Source organism: Thalia democratica, unplaced genomic scaffold (assembly GCF_965202585.1).
Source record: "Thalia democratica unplaced genomic scaffold, ktThaDemo2.hap1.1 HAP1_SCAFFOLD_895, whole genome shotgun sequence".
NCBI classification, from domain to species: domain Eukaryota; kingdom Metazoa; phylum Chordata; class Thaliacea; order Salpida; family Salpidae; genus Thalia; species Thalia democratica.
This window is the reverse complement of record NW_028139843.1, coordinates 5,001-15,000: the sequence shown is the minus strand read 5'-3', so window position 1 is coordinate 15,000 and position 10,000 is coordinate 5,001. Positions and strand designations below refer to the sequence as shown.

General features: G+C 28.5%; 4 non-coding genes across 4 annotated transcripts in view; all 4 read right to left on the bottom strand.

The window, feature by feature from the left end:
* The window catches only part of LOC145847361 (small subunit ribosomal RNA), a 1,808-nt gene extending 608 nt beyond the window's left edge, over positions 1-1,200 (bottom strand). The window contains exon 1 of the ribosomal RNA XR_014371248.1: positions 1-1,200. This exon is cut by the window's left edge and continues 608 nt beyond it. This is a non-coding gene — a ribosomal RNA (small subunit ribosomal RNA).
* A 3,845-nt stretch (positions 1,201-5,045) lies between these two features.
* Positions 5,046-5,164, bottom strand: LOC145847348 (5S ribosomal RNA). The gene has a single exon (XR_014371236.1). It is a non-coding gene; the product is annotated as a 5S ribosomal RNA (ribosomal RNA).
* Positions 5,165-8,019: 2,855 nt separating this feature from the next.
* LOC145847367 (5S ribosomal RNA) lies at positions 8,020-8,138 on the bottom strand. Its single transcript, XR_014371254.1, has one exon. It is a non-coding gene; the product is annotated as a 5S ribosomal RNA (ribosomal RNA).
* Positions 8,139-9,856: 1,718 nt separating this feature from the next.
* Positions 9,857-9,971, bottom strand: LOC145847357 (U5 spliceosomal RNA). Its single transcript, XR_014371244.1, has one exon. It is a non-coding gene; the product is annotated as a U5 spliceosomal RNA (small nuclear RNA).
* Between the last annotated feature and the right edge of the window lie 29 nt (positions 9,972-10,000).

Below are 10,000 nucleotides of genomic sequence, written 5' to 3'. Positions count from 1 at the left end.
TTGAGTCAAATTAAGCCGCAGGCTCCACTCCTGGTGGTGCCCTTCCGTCAATTCCTTTAAGTTTCAGCTTTGCAACCATACTTCCCCCGGAACCCAAAGACTTTGGTTTCCCGGAAGCTGCCGGACAGTTCTTAAGTTCGACACTGCCCGATCGCTAGTCGGCATCGTTTAAGGTCAGAACTAGGACGGTATCTGATCGTCTTCGAACCTCTGACTTTCGCTCTTGATTAAAGAAAACATTCTTGGCAAATGCTTTCGCAGTCGTTCGTCTTGCGCCGATCCAAGAATTTCACCTCTAACGGCACAGTACGGATGCCCCCGTCCGTTCCTATTAATCATTACCTCGTGCTCCGAAAACCAACAAAATAGAACCGAGGTCCTATTCCATTATTCCATGCAACATTATACAAGCGTAAAGCCTGCTTTGAACACTCTAATTTTTTCAAGGTAAACTTGCCGGACCACCGCAACACTCAGTTAAGAGCACCGCGAAGGCACCGACCAACAAGAACAACAAGGCCAGTGCTAGCCTTTCGACCGACCAACCTCGCCGTCCCTATATCCAACTACGAGCTTTTCAACCGCAACAACTTAAATATACACTTTTGGAGCTGGAATTACCGCGGCTGCTGGCACCAGACTTGCCCTCCAATGGATACTCGTTAAAAAGTTTAAAGTGTACTCATTCCAATTGCAGGACCTCGTACGAGGTCTGCATTGTTATTTTTCGTCACTACCTCCCCGAGCCGGGAATGGGTAATTTGCGCGCCTGCTGCCTTCCTTGGATGTGGTAGCCGTTTCTCAGGCTCCCTCTCCGGAATCGAACCCTGATTCTCCGTCACCCGTTACAACCTCGGTAGGCCGATACCGTACCGACGATAGTTGATAGGGCAGTTGCTTTAATGAGATGTCGCCAGCACTAGGCCGTGCGATCCGCAAGCTTATCCAGAGTCACCATTGTAACGACCCGAAAGCCGGTTAGTTTTGGTCTGATAAATGCGCGCCTCACGTCAGTTCGGCGCTTTACGCATGTATTAGCTCTAGAATTGCCACAGTTATCCATGTAAAAGCGTACAATCAAATGAACCATAACTGATTTAATGAGCCATTCGCAGTTTCACTGTACGTGAGCTCGTACTTACACTTGCATGGCTTAATCTTTGAGACAAGCATATGACTACTGGCAGGATCAACCAGATAACTATCCGAGGGCGTTTAAACCCGTTGCTCGACTGAGCGTTTTTACTGTATAAATACAGACCTTTTCTATCACTCGGCTTAAAAGCCTTGCGAACGTTACTGAAAGTCGGCGCCGGCCTTTTGCTGTTTAAAGCGCCAGCCCGCGTCGACTGCAGCATGCAGCTATACAACTGACTGTTCTTTCTCCCGACCAACCGTTTGCCTTCTGCCGGTTAACTCGTCAGCAGCAACACGCCATCTGTCTGCTGCAGTTACCCGCCTCGAGCCGTGCCTGCCTGCGTCGGCTACTCGTCTCGACGACTTCGCAAAGCTATAAGCCTACCGCCGCTGGACGCTTGTAGTTTTTCATACGCTGCTCCAATGCGTTTACATAGCACGTTCGCCGCCGCTGCAATAGCCGCGCCTCGGGTGCTAAACAGTAATGCTTTAAGCCCGCTTTCTCGTCAAGTCGACCGAACGCACAAACACGTCTCTCTCACTAGTGTAAAGTAATGCATACGTGTATGATGCTCAAATGTTGCTGTTGAACTTTTTTTGCCGATTTTTTCCGATTTTTTTCAATTTCTTTGTTTCTTTTCGATTATTTTAATGTTTTAAGCTTATTTATGCTACGTTTAAATGTTTTAATACTTTTTTATACTTTATTTAATATGTTTAAAAGAAATAAATAAAAAAAAATATGTATAAACTACTTTTTTTAATGTTTTAAATATATATATATTTATTATAAATAAACTTTATTTGTATTATTTTTTATTTAAGCGTACTTTTTAAATCTTTATATTTGTTTTATCGTTTTAAGCACATTGCGATAAATATAATAAACAAAAAATTGAATAAAAATAATAATAATAAAAAAAAAAAAAAAAAAAACATAAGCTTATTTTATATTTTTATTTTATTTTTATTTAAACTTACTTTTCAAACCTTAATACTCGTTTTATTTTTTTAAGCAGATTGCGATAAATATAATAAACAAACAATTAAATGAAAATAAAATAAAAAAATCAAACATAAGCTTATTTTATATGTTACATTTTATCTTTATTTAAACTTACTTTTTAAACCTTTATAGTTGTTTTATTTTTTAAGCACATCGCGATAGATATAATAAACAAACAATGAAATAAAAATAATAATAATAATAATAATAATAATAATAAAAAATCATAAGCTTATTTTGTATGTTTCATTTTATTTTATTTAAAACTTACAATTTAAACCTTTGTATTTGTTCTATTCTTTTAAGCACATCGCGATAAATATAATAAGCAAACAATTTAATAAAAGTAAAATAAAAAAATCAAACATAAGCTTATTTTATATGTTTCATTTTATCTTTATTTAAACTTACTTTTTAAACCTTTATAGTTGTTTTATTTTTTAAGCACATCGCGATAGATATAATAAACAAACAATGAAATAAAAATAATAATAATAATAATAATAATAATAAAAAATCATAAGCTTATTTTGTATGTTTCATTTTATTTTTATTTAAACTTACTTTTTTAACCTTTATAGTTGTTTTATTTTTTAAGCACATGGCGATAGATATAATAAACAAACAATAAAATAAAAATAATAATAATAATAATAATAATAATAAAAAATCATAAGCTTATTTTGTATGTTTCATTTTATTTTTATTTAAACTTACTTTTTTAACCTTTATAGTTGTTTTATTTTTTAAGCACATGGCGATAAATATAATAAGCAAACAATTAAATAAAAATAATAACAAATAAATAAAACAATACGGCTAAACTATAAAAAGAAAACTAAATAACTGATAAATACTTGTAAAACATTATTTGAAAAATGTATTTTGAAACACAACACGATTGATTTATAAATAATAATATATTTTTAATTTGTGTAGTTCATTTAAAGTAGTCTCCCTTTTTGCTTCTGGTTTTATTAGAGTTATATATAACAATAAATGGTGTAGTTTATTTAAAGTAGTCTCCCTTTTTGCTTCTGGTTTAATTAAAATTATATAACACATACTATAGTAAGTTAAATAAACTATAGTAACTTTATAAAACTACTTTACAAAATACATTTGTATAATTTAATAACTTTAAAATAACTATCAAGAATAAAATAGAATAGCTTTAAGTTTAGTATACAATTGGTATGTAAATTGTGTAGTTTATTGAAAGTAGTCTCCTTATTTGCTTCTGGTTTTACTTGAGTTACATAACGTTAAATAAACATACTTAATAAACGTAACCATCAATACTGTCATTTTAATAAAACTAAGTACAAATACATTGAATTAACATAGAACTTTAAAAAGCCTTCGCTAGTATCTGTTGGTAACAGTAAATAACCTATTATGACTCACAATACAGGAGTGCGAAATTTATTTTTCATTTGATTTTTCAGGTATTTATTTATTTGTGGAAATAAACTTTTTTATTACATTAGAAACTAATTGAATTTTTCCTATAACTATACCTATTATTATATTTAGTATGCTTAAAAGTAATAAAATGACACGTCGCGATTATATAATAAACAAACAATCAAACAAACAAAGAAAAAAAAAAAAAAAAAAACTATTTTTTTAAACTTATATTTCAACTATATGTCTTATTTTATTTTCATTTAAACTTACTTTAAACCTCTGTATTTGTTATATATATATTTCAACACAATACGATTAAACTATAAGACAAACAACAAAATAAAATAATCACATTAATAAATACACTAAGCAAATAGCTAGAATAAATATAAATAGTTCAATATATACAATATATTTCTTCCATTTTTAAGTTACTTGTTAAACATATTTATTTAAAAATGTTTCTTTAGAATATAAAACTAACAGTTCTACAAATAAAGAAATTAAAAAGCCAATACACATAACACTAACTTTTCATAAATTAGATATGCAAATATGAACAAAATAGTAACTAAATTCTAAAGCTTTTGTAAACTGTGAACTTATAAACTTATAATAATAATTGCATATTCACCATTCACAATAGCTTTTTATTTAGTACACAACTGGTCTGTAAATTGTGTAGTTTATTGAAAGTATAATCCCGTTTTGCTTCTGGTTTAAATAAAGTTATACAACACATACTAAAGTAAATTAAATAAAGTAATTCACTACTATCGTATTAAATAAAACCAATTTACAAAATACATTAATTTAAATTAAAGTGAACTTTGAACTTATAATAATAATTGCATATTCACTATTCAGAATTTCTTTAAATTTAGTACACAACTGGTCTGTAAATTGTGTTGGTTCTATTCAAGTACTCTCCTTGTTTGTTTTGTTTTAGTTGTATTTATTTTTAGATACTAGCACATTCAATACACATAATAAAGTAAACCAAATAAACTCTATTAATTTAAACTAAGTACAAATACATTAAGTTAATACAAAACTTTAAAAAGCTTTTGCTAGTATCTGTTGGTAACAGTAAATAACTTATTATGACTCACAATACAAAAGTGCAAAATTTATTTTCGTTTGATTTTTCAAGTAGCCACGCTTTTATTTGTTTTTGGACAAAAAGACTTTAAAGTTTTAGTATAAAAGACTAGTTGTATTAATTTTAACTCAGAAAATTGTACTCTACAAGATGGTGCCATTATTTTTTCGATATCTCAAACTGGTCAAACCACTTTTTTAGCGCTCTAATTGGTTTAAACAGCAAATAAGCAAACAGCAAATAACGTTATCTGATTGGCTAAGGTTTTTGTTTGCTAATAACTAGAATTTTCTTTTCTTTTAAGCGTTAAAGAAATGTAAATAAACGAGTAATAAGTATAAATAGGTCAGAAAGAAAAATAGTACAAAAAAGATGAATTCAAAAAGCAAAGGCCTACGGCACGTGGTATTCCCAAGCGGTCACCCATCTAAGTACTAACCACGCCCGACACTGCTTAACTTCCCAGATCGGACGAGATGGGGTGTACTCAGTGTGGTATGGTCGTAGGCGTTTGAAGGCGTTTACAAGCCTTTATAAACCCTTCGGTTTATTTAAAAAACCTATTTGCACTTGATTTACAATCAATTTGATATTTTAAAATTATTCCTTATAAAATTTTAACCTGAATTAACTTTTTTTTTGTTTTTTTAATCAACAGTTACTCCCAAACTGTACTAAAACTGTATTGTAACTGTACAAAAGTGTTTGTTTAAATAATTGTTATCTATAAATTACCTAAGACCAGGAAAAGTAGAAGTAAAGTTTATTGAATTATTAAATAAATAAAATAAAATCGTAAAATAAAATAATACAATATGTTTACAATTTGTCATTGATCTATCCATTTATGTTATTGCATTACAAATACAAACATTGCATACATTCAAGAGTATTATTCATCAATCTTTTCAATATAATAAGTTTTAAATTTATATTTATTTTTAAATAATTCCTGACATTTTAGATTACCTGAGATTTTTTTTTAATTAAATTAATTTTAGTAATTAAATACTTGACGTTCTATTTTGTTTAATTTGATAACTCAACCATGTTTATTTTTTTTACTAATTTAAAAGAACTATTAAACTAAAAGACATTACATACAGCTTCTAAAAGTTTTAAACACCTTAAAAAATATTATTATTTTAAAGATATATTAAAGAACTAAACAGATATTACTCCTAAAAAATCTTGTTAATAATATATAAAAAGTACTCAAAGTCAGACTCGGAAATATATATACTGTTGTATATCTTACTTGAAGTTCACTGTAATTGACACTGTATAACAAAATTATAAAAATCAACCTATTTATATAGCAAAATATTTCTTTATCTTTGTCGTGGCGCGGTGGGTCAGTGGTCTTATCAGCTGACTCATAAGCAGAAGGTTGTAAGATCGAATCCCGCTAGTCGTCACGAAACACCACTATCGTTCAATGTTCGGGCTTCAAATTCTTTGAGATTATACTGTACTATTTATCTATCTAACTAATCTATCTAACAAATGTTGTTCAATCTAGGTTGTGGGTACTTGGGTCGAGTAATGCCTTTGACTTACAATCTGTTGTGGATTGACAATATTCCTCTATCTATCATTAAACAAATCTATCTAATAAATGTTGTTCAATCTAGGTTGTGGGTACTTGGGTCGAGTAATGCCTTTGACCTACAATCTGTTGTTGATTGTCAACATTCCTCTATCTATCAATAATGATTATATTCAATAATAAATGTTGATTAATTCAGTTGTAAGAAAACCAGTGCGCTGGTTAGGTTGGGTAAGGCCTTCGACTTACAATCTTGGGGATTATCAACGTTCATCACAAGTACAGTAACGATCTCATTGAATTTCCAGTTGGAACATAGGATTGTAGTGGTGGCCTACTTTGTAGGTTTTTTGCCTAGTTTGTTTTTTGCCTAGTAGTGTTTGCCTAGTTTGACAAACTATAGTATATATATTGTATAACTTTACTTGTATTATTTTTTATTTAAATTACTACTTATTATTAAAGAATTAAATTTTTTTAGAAAAAAAAACTATGTATTTTAACTAATGCTTATATTATATGTTTTGTTTTATTTTTATTCAAACTTACTTTAAACCTCTGTATTTTTTATACAATACGATTAAACTATATAACAGAAAAATAATTAAATAATCAAACTATTGAATAAGCAGTTAATTAGTGTGTTTTTTTATGCTTCTTTCATTTTTAACTTACTTGTTAACCATATTTCTTTTATTAAAGTATAAAACTAACAGTTACTAAAATAAAATAATCATAAAGTCAATACACAAAACACTAACTTTTTATAATTTAAATATGCAAACATGAATATAGTTATGAATCTATTATTTATTCAAATAGAATTATTCAAAGCTTATAATTATAAAGCTTTTGTATAATGTTTCAATTACAGTGAACTTTAAGTAAGATAAGTTTTTTTTTTTGTAATAACTACAAAATTGGTATTTTAGTTTATTATTAGTAACTAAATACTTATATTTATTATATTTAAAAAAAAACATCTATACTAACTCTAATTTCAAAGCATATTAAATACAAATTTTACCAACTAAATATTTATTTTTATTTTAATTATTATAACTTTCAAACATAAGCTTGTATACCTTATATACCTATATACCTCATATAGTAGGCTTGACATAACATAACATTATTTAATTCTTTTTGTTTGAAATAAACTCATTTAGTTATTAGTAAATTACAACATAAATGTTTATAACAATATAACTAAGATTTAGCTTTTGAGTTAGTAAACTTTGATAGTTTTCTTTTAATAGTTTAATAATCTTTATTTAAGTTCAAGCAAAATTGCTATATATTTAATACACATACAAAAGTAAACTAAGTAAACGTAATTCAATAGTTTCTATTAAGTAAAAGTAATTACAAATACATTAAGTTAATACAAAACTTTAAAAAGCTTTTGCTAGTATCTGTTGGTAACAGTAAATAACTTATTATGACTCACAATACAAAAGTGCAAAATTTATTTTCGTTTGATTTTTCAAGTAGCCACGCTTTTATTTGTTTTTGGACAAAAAAACTTTTAAGTTTTAGTATAAAAGACTAATTGTATTAATTTTAACTCAGAAAATTGTACTCTACAAGATGGTGCCATTATTTTTTCGATATCTCAAACTGGTCAAACCACTTTTTTAGCGCTCTAATTGGTTTAAACAGCAAATAACGTTATCTGATTGGCTTACGTTTTTATTTGCTAATAACTAGAATTTACTTTTCTTTTAAGCGTTAAAGAAATGTAAATAAACGAGTAATAAGTATAAATAGGTCAGAAAGAAAAATAGTACAAAAAAGATGAATTCAAAAAGCAAAAGCCTACGGCACGTGGTATTCCCAAGCGGTCACCCATCTAAGTACTAACCACGCCCGACACTGCTTAACTTCCCAGATCGGACGAGATGGGGTGTGCTCAGTGTGGTATGGTCGTAGGCGTTTGAAAGCGTTTACAAGCCTTTATAAACCCTTCGGTTTGTTTAAAAAACCTATTTGCACTTGATTTACAATCAATTTGATATTTTAAAATTAATCCTTATAAAATTTTAACTTGATGTAAGTATTTTTTTTATTAAAACCTTTTTTTTTGGTGTTTTAATTACAATTACTCCCTGTAACTTTATTTAAGACTTTGTTTAAAAGATTGTTAACTATATTCTATATTAAATACTATGATTAGAAGTAAAGTTTATTAAGTGATTAAACTAAATAAAAAACAATGTTAAAATAAACATGTTGTGTTTAGTTTGTTTTACTATTTCTCATTGTTCTATTTATAGATGGTTTTGTTTTACTTCAAGAATATTTATAGTTAGTTTCTAAAGAATATCTCATACTACATCAGATTTTACGATTAACTTAATTTTAGGTAATAAAATATTTGACGTTTAATTTAATAACTCATCTATGTTTATGTTATAAAATAATAGTATCTAATACACATACATTATAATATAATAATATGTATAACTAGTTGTTTTACTTTAAAATGAATAATTAAGTGGAAGAATTAAAAGAACTCACATTTTTGAAGAGAGCGTGGAAAACCAGAATAGTCTTTTAAAACATTTATTAAATTATCGATAAATATAGAATACAATAGAATTAAACATATAAACGTAACTGTGGTTGCTTAGAAACTGAACAAGAAAATTTTTAATAAAAATATAAAATAGTTATTATATAGAATTAAAATAAAATAAAAGTAATATAAATTATATTTTTAAACTAAATAACAATTCACGAGCAATATTAGCGCATATCAGAGTATGAGTTTATAATAAAGGAATTGCTTCCTTGATGTTGATACTTACCTTATTCAAATAGAATACATTTTCAGCAATCAGGCTTGTGTTTATCTTAGCGCGCGTAACACAACGTTTGTGGGTTTTGGCACACTTTTGTCGATAGTGGGCGCCCCGCCTTTTAAGTACAGAAATTTCGGGAATTTTCGATTTTCGGAATTCTGACTCGACAGATCGTTTTTGTTTGGTCCAGAGACCCCGTAAAAAATTTTTCAGCCCATTTGAAGCATGATGAAAAAATGTTATTTCGACCCCCTTTTTTTAGGGGTTACGGGGACATCAACCCATTTTTTGGGAATAAAAAACTCCTAGAAAAGGACCACTTTTCTTCTTTTTTCGAATTTCGACTTTTTATTTTTTTGGAAAATTTTTCTATTTTCTTTGTTTGTTCTATTATAATGTCGAAAATATTTTTTTTGAGCTTCGCAACGCATAAGGACTAACGTAAGGTAAGTTTTAAAAGATTTTTTTTTTCGATAATTTTTTCTATATTTTTTGTTTGGTCCATTACAAAGTCGAAAATATTTTTTTACGGCTTCTAAACGCGTGTAGATTAACCGTAGGTAGGTTATTTCGAAATTTAAATCTTTCAATATTAATAATTTTTTAGTAAATTGTTCGATTATGAGGTTTTTATGGCTCTTTCAGCACCCAATAAGTACATTAGAAAATAAAACATGAAATAAAAACATCAACTAAAATGAAAATAACATATTCTGTGAAAAAACCTACGAAAATTCTTTATGAAATTTTCTTTGTCACATAATTGGAAGCTAAGAAAAACCGGAAAATAATTCTTCTTGAGCCATGTTTTTGTATGATAAATAGTATGCAAGCTGCCGATGTCAGAAGACTGTCGACAGCCGAAAAAAAGTCTGTTAAGACTCATTGAAATTGCTCCTGTCCACGGAAATCTTTAGTAAAAGGCGAAAGATTCATTCGTGTACTGAACTGAAGCCAGAGTGATTAGCAACGGTTGCCAAGGCTTTTTCTAT